Source organism: Hippopotamus amphibius, chromosome 2, assembly GCF_030028045.1.
Source record: "Hippopotamus amphibius kiboko isolate mHipAmp2 chromosome 2, mHipAmp2.hap2, whole genome shotgun sequence".
NCBI classification, from domain to species: domain Eukaryota; kingdom Metazoa; phylum Chordata; class Mammalia; order Artiodactyla; family Hippopotamidae; genus Hippopotamus; species Hippopotamus amphibius.
The window spans coordinates 111,921,681-111,937,461 of NC_080187.1; positions in this window are offsets into that span (position 1 = coordinate 111,921,681).

The window sequence follows — 15,781 nt, forward strand, 5'->3', positions numbered from 1 at the left end:
CAGTTCTGCTTTGAAAGTTTTCATTTCCTATGAATGTAGATCCCAATAAGAGTGTCCAGTGTTTCCTGACTCAAATCCAGAAGGAGCAGGTGTGTTTACTGGGTGAGTCATGCTATTAGCAGCCAAGACTAGATCATGGCTACAGAGGCACTTAAGGGAATAAAAGCAAGCTAGGAGGAGGGCCATGGTTCCTGGATCACAGTTATTTGGAATCTGGGGATTCTGATAGGTGTGGTTCTTGTTTTTCATTTCTGCTAAAAGCAATAGCACCATCCAGTGTTCCAAGGAAATTTTCTACATAAATAGATAAATATGTTTTTTTATCCATCTATCTGTTGATAGACCTTTAAGCTGACCCCACATTTGACTATGGATAAAAAGAGAGACAGAGATACAAACAGTGAAATATTATTCAGCTTTTAAAAAGAAAGAAATCTTACCACATATGACAACATGAGTGAATCTAGAGGATACTGTGCTAAGTGAAATAAGCCACTCACAGGACAAGCACTTTATGAGTCCACTTGTATGAGAAGCAGAGAGTGACATAGTGGTTGCCAGGGTCTGGAGGAGGGGGAGTGGGGACTTGCTGTTCGATGAATATAAAATTTCAGTTATGGGGCTTCCTAGGTGGCGCAGTGGTTAAGAATCTGCCTGCCAATGCAGGGGACACAGGTTCAATCCTGCTCCAGGAAGATCCCACATGCCACGGAGCAACTAAATCCGTGTGCCACAATGATTGAGCCCATGTACCACAACTACTGAAGTCCACGCACCTAGAGCCCGTGCTCTGCAACAAGAGAAGCCACGCAATGAGGAGCCTGCATACTACAAAGAAGAGTAGCTCCCACTCGCCACAACTAGAGAAAACCTGCGTGCAGCAACGAAGACCCAACACAGCCAATAAATACATTAATTAATTTAAAAAAATACAGTTATGAGCCCTAGCGATATTTTGTACAACACTGTGTCTGTGGTTAAGAATCCTGTACTGTGCCCTGAAATATCTATTACATGGATAGATCTTGTATTAGGTGCTTTTACCATAATCAAACAAAATAAATAGATGAATATTTGATCAGTCTAAAGATCTTTCTTATTTCCTTCAGATTGACAAGATACACGTGCACTGATATGCTGTCTGTACCAGTTTTCCAAGTTAAAATATCCACTTTACCAAAAGCACCTCAGAGGAAGCTCTTTCATAAAGAAGTAGCTCATACATATAATTATATTAAGGACACTTCACTTTATTCTAAATAAATACATTGACAATTAAATTAATTATCATAATGATGAAAACACGTGTAATTTCACGTTTCATTTGAAGGTCTGTGTCTTAAAACAGTGATGCAAGAGAGTCTTAAAATACTTTTGGAGATAACAATAGTTTCTGGGGCTAAGGTCCATGTTCATCAATCTTGTAAATCATGAAGTCATGTTTAGACACAATGTTTAGACAATTAAAACAGAGGTGCTACAGTAGCAAGCCTAGAAATGAAAGGATGAATTTGGACTCCTTCCTCAAATTATTGTTTTCATAATGAGAACATACTCATATAACAGGAAAATAGGCTGTGCATTCTGATTTAGGACACTGTTTAAAAGTTATATTCTGAGATGAACACAGGCTTTCAATATCATTGCAATCTGATTAAAATGCTAAATAAAAACAGGGGAAATTTTTTTAACCACTGCTAAGAAAATGATAAACCTAAATTAGAGGCAACAAGTAAAGAGCTATGCTGGATGAAACACTGAGTCACATTTGTGGGAAGTATAAAAATGGTTTCATGTTCAGAGGGTCATATTAGTCATCACTCTTCTGGATTCTGTCCTACCCCCTAAATAGTTTTTCTTCCCCTACCCCTCAGCCCTGCCTTCCCCACAAGGTCTCTGGCATCAGGCACATGACAGGTGAGGCTGCTAGGCTGATGGCCCCGGTGCAGCAGCTGCTCTTGCCACAAGGAGTAGGACGCTGCTAGGTTGCATCAGGACCTGCCTAATGCAAGTCACTCTGAAACAGCAGAGCTGATGTCATCCTTCCTGGAAAAGAAGTCACTGGAGACATGGTAAAATGACAGCAGCTTCCGGGGGCTGATATGACAGACAGTTTTCCCTGACCACACATCCCTGTTATACATCAGAAAGCAAACTTGTTCATCCAGATGAACTAAGGGTATAGAAAATGATAATGATTCATTCCATTTAATCCCAGCTCTTTTTACTGTGTGACTAAGGCTTTCACTCATTCTTTTTCTTCTATGTGCATTTCACCCTAAAGAGAATTTCTTAGACTAGTTGGACTTTAGTGAAGGTCCTAGAAAACTGTGTTAGATATTAATATCATTATTATTAAATACTGTGCCTAATAATGTATCATTTATGCTAATCAAACTGTTCATGAAAAGCTGTAAACTAGAAGGTTATATGACTTCTGGTGGGAGATTTTGTTGTTGCTCAGGAAATATTTATTCCCTTGGTCACACCCCCAGTCTGTCCCTGGAAGATGGACATTCTTGTGCCATGAATGATGGACTGAATGACTTGTTTTGGCTTAGTGCAATATGAGTGGAGGTGGATTTTCCTGACTGACCAAAGACATAAACACACTTGTTGGCTCACTCTATGTGCTTCTTCTGTCTGTCCCAGGTAGTGTTTCTTCCTTCAGTCTGAAAATGCACAAGAATCAGATCTATGCCTACCTGCAGCCTGCAGTAGACTTGGCACAGCCTACCTGCAAACCCAGGAGTGAGAAGTCAAGAAATGCTGCCTCTTTTAAGTCACTAGAAAGGGAGTTGTTTGTTGCCACAGCAAAAGCTGACTAATACACTTACCTGTTTGTGCAGTAACTTACAATATCATTTCAGAGTGTACTTTTTATTTTGCTGGTCCTCACCTGGCAGTTATCAGCTAGCTATTGCCACAATAATGCTGTATGACAAACAGCCACAAAATTTCAGTAGCATATAAAATTATAGATACCTTAGGCATTTGTGTATTGAATGAAGAAAACAAACATAGGCTGGGCTTGACTGGGTGAATTGGCTGGGGTAGCTCTGTACCATGCATCTGACAACCAACTCCTGGACTAGGAACTTATCCCAGGTGTGAGAGCCCAATTGTGCAACCACTCTTCAAGCCTCTGCTCTATCATGTATGCTAACATCCCAAGTCACATGACCAATCTGACTTCAGTGACTCTAAGTAGAATAAACTCAAAAGGATCCACACCAAGACACACCATAATCAAATGTAACAAAAAAAGCCAAAGTGGGAATCTTGAAAGAAGCTACTCATCATGTACAAAGACCCTCAATAAGATTAATGGCTGACTTGTCATCTTATACAATGGAGGTCAAAAGGCAGTGGAATGACATTCAAATTGCTGAAAGAAAAAATAAATTGTTGGGGAAGAATTCTATCATCATCAAAACTACCCTTCAAAATGGAGAAATTAAAGCATGCTGAGATAAGAAGCAACTGGAAAGAATCTTTCACTAACAAATCCTCTCTATAAGAGATACCAAAGGACATCAAGCTGAAATACAAGAACACTACACAATAACTCAAATTTACACTAGGAAATGAACAGCACTAATAAAGGCAACTGCATAGGTAAAAATAAAAGACAGCATAAATGTACTTACTGTTTGTTATTTCCTTTTTTTCATGTCTGATTTAAAAGAACATCACCTAAAGCAATAATTATAAATCTAGGTCAATGGGTACACATTGTGTAAAGGTGTGATCTGTAACAGTAACAGGATAAAGGCTGTGGGAGGAACAGAGGTATATAGGAGGAAAGTTTTATAGACTATGGAAATTAAGTTGGTATTAATGCAGAATAGATTGTTATAATTAAGATATTCCTCAAAAGGGGAAGCAGGGAGGAAGGGGTGCCAGAAAATTTTCTGGCTTAAGGGTACTGTGGTTTTATGTGCTTTTATAATAGTTTCTTATTGCTGCTCTAACGAATTACCATACACTTAGTGGCTTAAAACAACACAAATTTACTACCTTATAGTTCTAGAAGTCAGAAATCCAAAATCAGTTCCAGTGGGCTAAAACCAAGTTGTCAGCAGGGCTGTGATCTCTCTGGGGGTGCTAAGGAGGAATCCACTTCCTTGCTTATACCAGTTTCTAGAGGCTGCCCCCATTCCTTGACTCATGGACCTCTTATTCTGTTGTCACATCTCCTCTAACTCTGACCCTCTGCCTCCCTTTTATAAGTATCCTTGTGATTACATCAAGCCCACTAGGTAATCCAGGATCACTTCCACATCTCAAGATCCGTAACTTCATCAAAACTGCAAAGTCTCTTTTGCTACACAAGGTAACATATTCACAGTTTCCAAGAATTAGGACATGAACATCTTTGGGACCATTATGCAAAGACATCAGGCACCAGTGATTTTGAGATATCCCTGTAAATTACTAAAGTACAAACAGGGTTGAGAACTACCCAAGTAGGATTCAAGGTGCTCACATCTAATGATGCATTTAAGTCACCGAAGGACTTTGTACAATCACAGATTCCCTGACTGCGTCCATGCCAGATTTCCTGAATCAGGATCTCCCAGGGTGGGGACTGAGCTTATCATTTTTTTAAACTTCCCCCACATGATTTTAATGTGCTTCTTGGGTTGTAAACCTGCTGAGTGGAGCCATCAGCAGTCCCAAGAGCCCCAGGTACCACACTCTGTAGTCTCCTGAGAAGCATCTAGAAATCCCTGGGATACTTGGTTACATTCAGAAGCCAGAGTCCCAGCCAGAACTGCACACAGACTGTCTTTTGGCAGAACTTTTCAAGTTATGTTTATATGCATGGAAGTGTGACCTCACTGCCCTTTGGAGGGTAGCAAGGGACCTGGAGGTAGTAGATGAAGCCACTTTTGTGGAGAGCTGACAAACGTTCCCAAGGACTCAGAGGGCATGTATAAGGGCTTAGGATTGAGCTCTTGAAGGAACTGATTTTTTTCAGAGCTAAACTCAGACACCAAACAGAGAACAGCTAAGGCTGCCATACACCATCCACAGTCTGGGGGTGGGGTGGGGGCGCTGAAACAGCAGAAATTTAATTTCTCCAAGTTTTGTAGCCTGGAAAGTCTGAGATCAAGGTGTGGGCAAGGTTGGGTTCTGGTAAAGTCTCTCTCCTTGGCTTGCAGACAATTGCCTTCTTGCTGTGCCCTCACGTGGCCTCTTACCTGTACACATGGAGGGAGAGATCTCTGCTTTTTCTCTCACCAGTACACCAGTCCTATCAGGTTAGAGCCCCCTTCTTATGACCTCATTTAACCTTAAATACCTCCTTAACGGCTCTATCTCCAAATATAGTTACATTGGAGGTTAGGGCTTCAATGTATGAATTGGGTGGGGAGGGGGCACAGTTCCATTTATAATAGGAGGCCAGCGAAGATCTGACTCCTGGGAAAACACCTGGAGCCTTCAAAGGTGGAGTCATGTCTCAAGGGCTGGATTGTTGCAGCATCACTAATACCTTTTCTAATCTAGTTTGAAATGATATTGACGTGTGTTGCTGTAATTAGTACTATTAAAGAAAAAGTCATGTGAAGGGAACTATATCTCCTTATTACAACGATGTAAATTTAAGGGACAAAATTTCAATCCATCTTCCTTATGGGAGAATTAAGTAGCACATTCAGAAAACTGTGACATTTTAAAATATTAGGAATGAAAGGAACTCTGAGGTCACCTGGTAAAAAAGTAACCAGACTCATAGGGCTATTTGTCCCTCAAACTTCTCTTATTCCCTCTGAAAATGGAACCATTATCCCTCATCCCATGTATTCATATTGAGGTGTGGGGAAAATTTATGAGGACATACACACTGACCAAGAAAAGTAATATTATAAGCAAAAGTCCAAAAAAATGTGCTTCTAATTTGAAAAATAACCCAGGATGGATCAGAGATAGATAGAGAAAATTGTTTCAAAAACCTATCTGTTTATGTTCACATTTTTGAGTTGGTTAAATGAAAGGTGCAATTCACTATCATTGTTAAAAGTTGGCCACAATCCTCAAAGCAGAAGTCTAATAGTACCTAAGAGAAAAAACTCAAAAATTGTGGTTCTGAAACTGCAAACTTACGCAGCCACTCACATCTCCACCCCTCACAGCCTGACACATTAACCAGGTGTAAGGACTTCTAGACATTATGCTCACGTTACCGTTACCTGCAGACTTCATTTATGGGATATAGAACAGCAAAATATGTCTCTACAACGTTCTTGATCTGTAAGTCTTCAAAGCAACAATCCTAGACCAGAAAGGAAAGGGAATAATCACAAGTAAACCATCTCCAAATTGTCACTCTAATCCCTTCTCTGAGCCTTTAGATTAAAGGATGCTGCTGTCTGGATGGTCTATGGATTCCAATTATGGATGAAGTCATCAAGATGCTTAAATTGCAACTTAGCATCACTATTCCCCTTGGTGGAAAAAGAAATAGTTGCATATTAGACATGCCATCAAGAATAAGAATGGATCCTCTGTATACACAAAAACATCAATAATAAAATACCAATAACCTTGCTGATGATATTACAGGGCACTGATGTACTGTAGTAGTGAAAAATCCAGTGTAATTTGCAGCAGACGTAGAGCTTCGTACCGAGTCAGTGACAGAAATCAGAGGTTGGCAAAATGCAGCCTGTTTGAGCATGGCCTGTGAGCTAAGAATAATTTTTGGATTTTTAAAAGAATGAAAAAAAATATTAAAAGAAAAAGACTATTTCATGGCAAGTAAAACAAATCCATGAAAGTCAAATTTCAACGTCCTTCAATAAAGTTTCATTGGAACTTGGATGGATCATGGTTATTTCTTATGCATCTTCCGTGGCTTCCTCTAGGCTGCAAAGGCAGGGCTGAATTGCCGCAGCAGAGACAATACTGCTCTCAAAGCTGGAAATAGGTGTCTGGCCCTTTCCAGAAAGAAAGGCTGCTGCCCCCTGACGCAGACTATGGTCCTTCACCTTGGCTGGAGAATAGGATCACCCCAAGAGTATTTAAAAGAATCTACCTTCCAGACAGAGCTTTATTTACATGAATTGGTAAGGGTTTCCAAACTGATTGATCTGGAAGGCTAAGTCAGGTTATTTCATGAGCTCTCAGAGGGTTCTACCTCATCCTGAATTTACAACTTCAAGTTGTCCATTCTTCTCCCTGCACCCTTCTCACAAACAAACCTCCCATGACTTTGGGCCATCTCCTCTGGCTTGGATTCTTACCACAAGAATGTTTTCTCAGGAATGACACACACACATGTTCACACACATATACGGCCTCTCTCACATGCACATCTGTGCACATACACATAGGCCCACCGGTAAACAAACACACACACATGCAGACACATACATATGATTTTCAGAGCTCAAAAGAGTGGGAGGTAGATGCTATGAAATCAGGTTTCAGATTCCTTATCCAAATAACACGTATCCTGTCCCTAATTGGAACCTCTCTGGCCCTTGATTTGGAAAAATAAGCAGTTGCTCTTGGATGCAGAGATTGATTGTATTTTAAAATCTCAAGGTGGTTTCCTTCTTTGATCTGCTTCTTCCGCAGCTGAACCTCTGGGTGGCAGCAGAAACTCACAATTGAACATCTTCTTATTTGTGTGTGTGTGTGTGTGTGTGTGTTGTGTCTGTGTGTCTGCGTGTATCTGTGTATGTGAGATATGTCTGTGTGATGTGTGTGACTGAGTGTGCAATGCGTATATGTGTGTGGGTGTATGCGAGGCACAACTACCTTAGATGGCAGCTGCCCCAACCTTGCCTCTTCAGGAAGACTATTTTGGGGAAGACGAGCCACGTTCTACACTGCTCACATGGGAGGAGGGATAATCACAGGGACAGTCCTATCTGCCTACTGACCAGGGTCAGGCAGTGTGGGGACCGCTGCGCACCTGGAGGCCCCAGCACCGCCTCCCACCCCACTCCAGTCGTGGGCTCAAGTGCTGCCACTGGGTTACTGCTGGGGGGGCAGGCACCTCCTAGAACGCACTTTCTTTCCGTGGAAACTTTCCTCCATTGTCTGTTTTTCTCCACTAGGCTCCTTTGCCTTCTGTCATCCACACTGGCCAAGGGGGCAATGTGTCTTGCCTTTTAAATCTATTTCTACAGATTCCCGCTGCCTGGGGAAGGGAGGTGACCGCATATGGGCAAGAGCCCCCCTACCTGGGATGTAGTGGCTGAAACCACCCCAAGCTTTCCAGTCCCTTCGTGCAGCTGCCCTCAGCCTGGACACCCTCTCTGCTAGTAGCCGGGGTAATCACAACTTCACTGATCTGCTTCTGAAATGATAATGGAAAACTCTGGCCCTATCTTCTTTGCCTGGGGCATGTGATAAGAATGGGATGGGTGGGGAAATTCATATTTAATTCTTCCAGATTAAAATAGTATTGAGTGTGTAGACAAAAAAGCCTGGAAACAAAAGAAGGATGTGGATGTACATAGATCCCTAGTGAGAGGCCTGGCACTCCCTCTAAGCCCTGACTTACTGCCTACTGGTCTCTCTGAGCCCCAGTTTCCTCCTCTGTAAAATGGGACCACTTTCCCTCCCCTACCACTAGGGGATTAAGTGAGACAGCATGTCCAGGAAGGCTTTGTAAACTAAAGCAGCATATGCAGTTTCTGGGTCCAATGACAATGACAATGTTTCCATGTGGAAGGTGCCTGGATATCTCAAAACTGCAGCTCCAGGCCCCTCATCCTGGCTAGTACCCCGCTCTCCTCCTCTTCACCCTCCATTAGCACCAGGAGTTCGGCCTGCACTCCCTGAGGCCCTGGGTCTTTCTGCCAATTGCATCATCCAGGACTGGGTGAAATGCAGAGCAAATGTGAAAGCTCCCAGCCCTGCCGGTCCCAGTGCAGGTGTCCTGCAGGCTGGCAGCTGCTGGGGCCCTGGGACTGCAGCTCTAGCAGAACGGGTGTCAACACTGAACCGAGCTTTGATGGGAACACAGAGAAACTTGCCCTGGGGTGGCCTCCACATCTGTCCTGCTGCCTTTGTTTATTTGGGTGCCTGGGAGACAAGGGCTGTGCTCGCTCACCCACATTCTGGGCCGAGGCCACTGTACCCACATGTTGCCCTTTTACCTCGGAACAAGACTTCTGGTGCCAGTGTTCCTCCCATTGTGAAATTTGCCAGCTTCTCAGCCATGGGGACGCAGCTTTCTTCACTCCTCAGCCGGACGCAGAGCCAAAGCTGGAAATAGGGACCACCAGGGTTCTGAGATGCCCCATGCTGCTCCCAGGGAACATGACCTTGGTCCTTAATTATTTGCATCACATTAAGTCTGTACATATCCGCTTTCCTTTTCCCCAGGCTCAGGCTGCAAGTGAGATCCTCCAGTTTGGACACATCTACATACACTGAAGAATTCTTACGGGACTCTAGATTTTTTTTTTTTAATATTTTATTTTATGTATTTATTTTTTTTGGCTGCTTTATGCAGTATGCGGGATCTTCGTGCCCCAACCAGGGATTGAACCCCTGTCCCCTGCAGTGGAATCATGGAGTCTTAACCACTGGACCACCAGGGACATCCCTAGATATTGTTTTTAGTGGAAGAGGAGGTTGTTCTCCCAGGAAGGCTGCTCCTGACTACCTGCCCCCTCTCCCCTACCTCCTCCCCTGGGGGCAGCCGCGTACTCAGTTCAGCATGAGGGTTCTCTTTAAGAGAGACAACTGTCTACAGAAACTGCCTTCACTCAGCTTCTCTACCCTGCTCAGGAGCTAGACAGAGGCAGGCCTGCAACAGCGCCAAGCTTGGTGACGGTGCTGGATTCAGACCTCCTGAAAAGCCGGCAGGTGATGCTCGCCGCAGGGAACTGCATCTCCCTCAAGGTGACTCTTCAAGGGTAAAACAACTGAGCAAAGCCCGGTCTATCTTCTCCGCTCATTCATTGGAACATAATTGTCAGAAAAGCACTGAGCCTGCAAGATTTCAGAGTAATGGTTGGTATAAACTGAGATATCAGGTTTTTCAATAGCTCTGAGATGTCTTGCCCAGGTGTATGTGTGTGTGTGTGTGGGGGGGGGGGGGGGGGGGGGCGTGTGCAGGCCCAAAGGCACACAGGCCAGCTTACAAATGGTCTGTGCTCTTTCTCAGACAAACCCAGACAACCTTGTTAGAATATTAAACAGAAAAAGAAACTGTGTCCTCTCTTGTTCAATTTTTTTTTCCTGCCTGTTCAAATAATAACAGTGTGTTAACCAGATGTAGAGAACAAATGTATGGACACCAAGTGGGGGAAAGGGGGGTGAATTGGGAGATTGGGGTTGGCATATAGACACAAATCTGTATATAATAGGTAACTAATGAGAACCTACTGTATAGCACAGGGAACTCCACTTCCGTTGTACAGTGGAAACTAACACAACATTGTAAAGCAATTATACCCCAGTAAAAAAAAATAATAGTGTGTTAACAACAATAGTGTTCCTGTGACCTAACTCCAGCAAACCAATCACAGCAAAGGAGAGAAAAGATGGGCAAGATGTGCCCCAAACACACAGCTGCTGCACGCACACCGGCTTTCTCCAGGGATGCTCCTGAATGCCTTCTGGATCAAGAAGAGCACAGAGCCCTGGGCTTCTCAGATCACAGACCCCAGGGGGAGCTGTGCATATCCAAATGTACTCCGAAGGCACCTGCAGATTGGGCACGATTTGAAGACATTCTGGTTCAATGTTTGACACTAAAAGAGACCACTGTCCTTGCACAAGATGTAGTCCTCACTATAACTAACAATTAGCACAAAACAGGTATAAGTGCAAATTTTCCCAGGAGTTGACTAAGACCAGCAGAGCCTTTGCACAGTCATCTCTATGAGTGCCCACAGGTAGTGGCTCAGAGACGGAGGAGAAAGACCTCAGGGGTGCTGGCAGCACCTGTCAGACTTGCACTGGCCGCAGAGACAGAGCGGCGGCCAAGAGGGGACATTCTCGGCTGCTGGCTTAGTGATTTGTAAATAATGAGCTCCTGATGGGAGGCCTGTGTGTTTCAGAGCATATGCTCTGACAGATGGGATGGACATCAGCAGGTTTGGGGGTGCACTCTGGGGACCTGCCAATCACCAGCGTCCAGCTCTTGGGAGGGAATCAGCCTTTGGAAAAGGAAAGAGGTATTAGATAGCAGCTTCAAGCACGTATCAGTGCAGGCTGACATTGACCACAGTGATCTTTCTACCTAATCCCCACTTCCCTTGGCGCCCAGAGAGCCGCAGTTAAACTTCAGATCAGTCTGGAGATGCTTCAGGCGGGGAACTAACTACATCCATGGTTCTCAAAATGGGGTCCCCAGACCAGCAGCAGCAGCAGCAGCAGCAGCTGGGGTCTGAACAGATATCTTGGAGGGAAGAGAAAAAGAAAGAAAGGGACTCATATAATTTCAGCTTCACTCCTTAAATTTGGCTTCTGTTTGAAAAGCTGAAATCCCAGGCAAAGAGCAACTGTGTATGGGTTTATTTTACACACTCCTCCAGGAGCAAGATTCAGTGCCTGGGGTCAGAGCCCTCTCATAACAGACCCCGGAAAGAGCAGATTCTACATAGAAATGAAGGACTAATTTCTGCCCAGTCTTGAGTTTGGGAATATTCCATTTGAAGCAACAGGATGAATTCTGTAGGGCTGTGGACCTTTCCCTTTAAAAAGCAAAGCAAAGTAAAATAAAAACCAAACCAAAGCAGCTACTGAAGAAGCTCTTGCCAGATCCTTGGATTAGCGGTGTTTCCAACAGTGATGCTCCCAGCTGAGACGTGGAGAGATTGCTGCTAAAAGACTGCACAGCATTCTTGGGTCCAGACTTTGCAAGAGCGACTACTGCCAGCAGAGACCCCGTGCAGACTCAGATCCAGGGAGCTCCTGCCACCCTCCACCCCCCAACACCCCCTTCACCCCTGTAAGCAGGACAGTTGTTCACTCCTGCCAGCAAAGCTGAGAGAGATGAGCAAGAATGGGCTTTTATTAGGCAAAAGAATTTCTCCAAGTCACTTACGCTGACTGAGCTTTCAGTTTCTTCATTGGCAAAATGACGCTATTAATATCTTCCTCAAATACGTTTTGTGGGTGTTAAATGAGCCGTGCCTGGCATCTAGCATCTGGTAAGTGATTATGCCAGTGGTTTGGAAATGTGGGTGGCCACCCATTAGAGGGAAGGAGAATCAATTCAGTAAGTCATGATTCTAAACGATTTGCGTCGTTGACGGTAAATGATTTCTTGGGGACTTGAACTTAAATCTTCTCAAAGTCATACTTGATATTAATCTTTGTTCTATTTTGCTTTATCATACGTAGTAAAAGTAAGCTTTTTCATGAAACTTTTGTTTCAGGTTGTATCAGTCATACACGTGAAGTGCAACGTGAAATATATTTCTTACTCAGACTTGCAGACCCAAAATTGGAAAACATTGTGTGAGTTGATCCGTAGATATTAGTCACTTTCCTCCTTTGTCCCTTCATCTCTTCCTTAGAAAAACAGGGTGGCTGCCTTCATTCATCTGGGTATCTAAAAGGGTTCTTTATCCAACTCTGATGTCTGTGCGTGTGTTCAGAGGAGGTGTAGGGGGATTTCCCACACAGCCAAGCAACTCAATTCTGACAGTATCTACCTGGAGATAGCATCAGGTCACAGGTCACAGAGGTGAAGGGCTCATACTTCAAGACTCCCCCACCACCTCCACTCTTCACATGCCAATTGCCTGAGTCCAGGTTTTTATCTGAGCTTTGGGGCAATAGATCAGAGGTACCAAAGACCTCCTCCTTGGGTCTGATTAACTTGCTAGAGAAGTTCATCGAACTCAAAGAAACATTTTACTTACTAGATTATCAGTTTATTATAGAGGGATGTAACTTGGGAGCAGCTGGATGGAAGAGGTGCACAGAACAAGGCACGGGGAAAGGCGTGGAGCTTCTATGCCCTTTCTGGGTGTGTCACTCTCCCCATGCCTCCCCGTGTTCACCAACCCAGAAGCTCTCTGAACCCCATCCTTTTGACTTTTGATGGAGGCTTCATGACATAGGCATGACTAATAAATCATTGGCCATTGGTGATTGATTCAACCTCTAGCTCATCTCCCCTTTCTAGAGGTCCAAATGGGAGTGAAACTTCCCACCCTCTAATCTCGTGGTTGGTTCTTCTGGCCACCAGGAGTCAACCTTAGGTTCTTTCTGGAATTCACCTCATTAACATAACAAAAGATACCTTGATCACTCTATTGCTTAGGAAATTCTAAGTTTTAGGAGCTATGTGCCAGAAATGAGGACCAGTACCAACTATAAATATATATACGTATATATATATATTTTTTTAAATTATAAATCACAATATCACGATGTCAGCATTAACGGTCACCACAGTTGAAGCAGAGGGACAGGGTACAGACCATTACTTGAGCATGTGGTATGGCCACCCTGCTCTCTGGAAGGGAAATCCTGGCTTAGCAGGGTTTGTCTGCAACCAGCAAGCCCTGGAAGAGCCAATGGGACCCCAGGGGCCCTGGAGGGACAAATTGGGGCCTGATGGCAGCTTGTGAATAAAGAAGAGAGGACAGAGCACCCTCCTTTCTGGCTCTTCTTGCCATGCAAGTAGTTAGAGATGGAGCCAAAAACTCAGAGAGCATCAGGTGGTGGGAGGGAGAGTGTGTGTGTGTGTGTGTGTGTGTACAGAGAGAGACAGAGATAGAGAGACAGAGACAGAGAGACAGAGGCATGCACACATGTGGATGGCAGGAGGGGACCTCCCAGCCAGAGCTGCACCTGTCGTAGTGTTTGAAGAGAAAGCAAACATGGGTGGCCTGTTCCCTGGCTGCAGGGGCCAAGCTCGCCCACCATGTGCAGCTAGGCTGCTGTGGGGAAATGCACATGTGGGGACACAGGCCCAGCTGGTGCAGCACAATGGCAGTCACTCCACTGAACAATGACCTTGACTCCCCAGGAAGCAGGAGCCACATAGATTTACCACGTGGTATGCCCCCTTCATCGTGCAGGCAGACATCCAGTGTGGACACCCTGCCTGTAGCCACACCTCTACACTGTCTCTCCTCTTTCAGTTTAGACACTCCTCTGCTCTCTCATTGCAAAAGAGCTCAGAGCAACAGGACAGCAAGCGTGTTCCCAGCTCACCCTCTGCTGGCCCATGATGCAATTTCCCAAGCCTCTTTCCTAAGAACTAGACAGTTCTGGCCTGAGATTCTGGGAGGGAGGCCTGCCTCCTGGAACCTGCCAGCTTCCCCTCTGGGGCCCTGTTGAGGGGCACGACTGTGACAGGGTATGAACAGCTAGGCAGGTGCCTCTTGGGGTTAAGAGCATACCCTCTGACCTCAGGGCAAGCTGTGGTTTAGAACTGATGCCAAGCATTCACTTGAGGGTGATGTTGGGAACCCTGCTGAGAAGTTCCTCCCTGCTCTCTCCAGGGCGAAGGGGGGCGCTTTCAGAACCTCGGCATCTCCCCCGTAGAGTTGCCACCAAAACCTATGAGACATAAGACGTCTCAGCAGATGGGGACAATGCGTGTCTTGTTCCCTTTCTATATTTTTTTTTCCTTTTTTGTTGCTTTTGGCCATTTGGAATTCAACAGAAATATCTTGGTGTTCATCTAACGATGAGGTCTTACTCAATAAATTTTCCTTACAAAGGTATTCTGAGAAATACTTTTTGGGGAAAATAAAACACCAAATTATGATAGGTTTACATTAAGCATTTTTAAAAAATGATTCGAATGAGTTACATTCATATGTTTCAACTAGCACTTTCCCTTTTTTCACCTCCTTCAAAGTATTTGTTGACTAAATTGGCAGCAAACTGACTTCAGCTTTGTGACGGAAGATGAAGCTGGAAGTAAATTTTGCTTTTAGGGCTGCAAGAAGCACACTGATATTATGTCTACTTTCAGAAACCCATTGTCAAAATACCTTCACTTTGGGGAATTCCCGACGGTCCAGTGATTAAGACTCTGCACTTCCACTTCAGGGGATACGGGTTCGATCCCTGGTCCAGGAAATAAGGTCCCACATGCCACGGGGCCAAAAAATAAAACAAAATTAAATTAAATTAAATTAAACAAAATAAAACAAAACAAAATAAAATAAAAATTTAAAAATACCTTCAGCTTTAACTGCAACTCTATTTTTTCAGAATCATGAATTTTTTGAGTGATGTTCAAAAACTCTTCATTTTTAATTCATCTGTTCCGCAAATGTGAAAGCGTGCCTTTGACCACTGGAATGCCAGCCAGCCTCTCCTCTTAGCAATGTGATAAAGCCTGTAGCACATGGGTTTACAACCTTGGCTGTACATCCTAACTATCTGGAAAGCCACTTAACAATCCCAATGTTTAGGTGATTTCACTTCTGAATATTTACCCAACATAATTGAAAGCAGGGACTCTACCAAGTATTTGTACATTCATGTTCACAGCAGTATTATTCAGAATAACCAAAAGGTAGAAACAACTCAAATGGCCATCAACAGATAAACAGAAAAACAAACTATGGTATATACACATAATGGAATATTATTCAGCCTTAAAAAGGAAGGGAATTCTGACACATGCTACAACATGGATGAAGCTTGAAGACATTATGCAGAGTGAAAGAAGCCAGTCACAAAAGGACAAATATGTATGATTCTACTTATACGAGGTACCTGGCTAGTGTAGTCAAAATCATAGAGACAGAAAATAGAATGGTGATTGCCAGGTGCTGGAGAAGAGGGGAATAAGTTGTTTAATGGTACAGAATTTCAGGTTCTCAAGATG